This window comes from Pseudorca crassidens, chromosome X (genome assembly GCF_039906515.1).
Source record: "Pseudorca crassidens isolate mPseCra1 chromosome X, mPseCra1.hap1, whole genome shotgun sequence".
Lineage (NCBI taxonomy): Eukaryota > Metazoa > Chordata > Mammalia > Artiodactyla > Delphinidae > Pseudorca > Pseudorca crassidens.
The window spans coordinates 34,823,269-34,825,569 of record NC_090317.1 but is presented as its reverse complement, the minus strand read 5'-3'; positions in this window follow the sequence as shown (position 1 = coordinate 34,825,569).

The following is a 2,301-nucleotide window of genomic DNA, read 5'->3' as shown; positions in this document are numbered from 1 at the left end:
GGGATTGCTGGGTCATAGGATAGTTCTATTTGTAGTTTTTTAAGGAACCTCCATACTGTTCTCCATAGTGGCTGTATCAATTTACATTCCCACCAACAGTGCAAGAGTGTTCCCTTTTCTCCACACCCTCTCCAGCATTTATTGTTTGTAGATTTTTTGGTGATGGCCATTCTGACCGGTGTGAGATGTTATCTCATTGTAGTTTTGATTTGCATTTCTCTAATGATTAATGATGTTGATCATCCTTTCATGTGTTTGTTGGCAATCTGTATATCTTCTTTGGAGAAATGTCTATTTAGGTCTTCTGCCCATTTTTGGATTGGGTTGTTTCTTTTTTTTGATATTGAGCTGCATGAGCTGCTTGTAAATTTTGGAGATTAATCCTTTGTCAATTGCTTCATTTGCAAATATTTTCTCCCATTCTGAGGGTTGTCTTGTTTATGGTTTCCTTTGCTGTGTAAAAGCTTTTAAGTTTCATTAGGTCCCATTTGTTTATTTTTGGGTTTATTTCCATTTCTCTAGGAGGTGGGTCAAAAAGGATCTTGCTGTGATTTATGTCATAGAGTCTAACTAAGGATTTCTGAGATGTCTTTTGCTATGGCAACTAACACTGTAGAGTTTATATAGTTGATGAAAAAAGAGAATAAACTTTTATGTTCTGATCTAGTAAATTGATCTAGATTTTGTAGAGATATATATCAAGGGATCAGTACAGTGAGGTTCTCAGCTTCTTGATGGGCTTTATTTATGGTTTGAAATTTATTTTGGTACTGAAAAGGGCTTAAATGTTATTTTTTTAATCTCTAAATCTTAATGGAGATAAATTGCCTTAGTTTTGTGAAACCCTACTCTTGTGGGAGTTGGTAATTTATTGTGAAATGTTGGAGCAAAGGTAATTAAAGTACAGAAGTTAGCTATCAATCACCTTATAAGTGATTAAGTGTCTTTAATGTGCCCAGCACTGTACTTTCAGTTGTACTAAATGTAGTTTGCAATTTATTTGGAGGAGACAAGATTGAGGGAGATGTCACTTTATATCTCCTGTTATACATTATTGTATAGGTGTCTTCAAAGATTTTGCTCTTAGTTGAACCTAAAGCAGGTGAATAAAGGCATGTCTGAAAGTGAGCTAGACATTTGCTTACTGTGAAATATCACAAGGTTTAGTTTCATGACTTAGAAACTTTGAGGAAAGCCAGAGATGGGAAGAATAATCAAGCCAGGGCTCAGACTTCCTCCTGATTATGTTCATACCTCAGTACTAGCTTTTTCAGGAGATTAAAGTATCATGGCAGGAGAAAGGCTAGAGAGGGTAATGGGACTCAGGATAGGGACATGCCTTCCTTTCTTTCTGAAAATTGCTTTCTCTTTCCTGATGTCTGAGCACCTTTCACATTTAAGGCCTATCTTAGGACTAGCTTAGACTAGGACTATAGTTCTACTCACATTCTGATCACAGTGAATTCCTTTTCCTCTAAACTCTTGGCAGCATGAACACCACTCTTTTTTTCAAAAAAATTTTATTGGAGTATATTTGATTTACAATGTTGTGTTAGTTTCAGGTGTACAGCAAAGTGAATCAGTTATACATATACATATATCCATTCTTTTTTAGATTCTTTTCCCATATAGGTTATTATAGAATACTGAGTAGAGTTCCCTGTGCTATACAGTAGGTCCTTATTAGTTATCTATTTTATATATAGTAGTGTGTATATGTCAATCCCAACCCCCAATTTCCCCCCCCCTTACCCCCTGGTAACCATAAGTTTGTTTTCTACATCATATCGTATCACTTATATGTGGAATCTAATAAAAGGGTACAAATGAACACCACTCATTTTGAAACAAACTGTCTTCGACTGCTGCTTATGTTGCTTTGTTTCCCTCACACTGCTTTGCATATGGTAGGCACTCAAATATTTCTTTTTAAATTCAAGTATAGTTGATTTAACATATTATATTAGTTTCAGGTATACAATATAGTGATTCAATATTTTTATAGATTATATTCCATTTAAAGTTATAAAATATTAGCTATATTCCCTGATGTACAATATATCCCTGTAGCATATTTTACACATAGGAATTTGTTCCTCTTAATCACTGGAATACTTTTTGATGGATGGAATGGCACATTTGTGATTGTAGTGGAAAAAGAATCAAAGAGTGGAGGTAAACTGCCCTGATGACTCTATTTACTCCCTTCTATTAAAAAAAAAGCTCTATTTTATCTGTTGTGTTTTATATTAAAAGTTGTATGTAGTTCACTGTAAGCAACCCAAACAGTACAGAAAATAC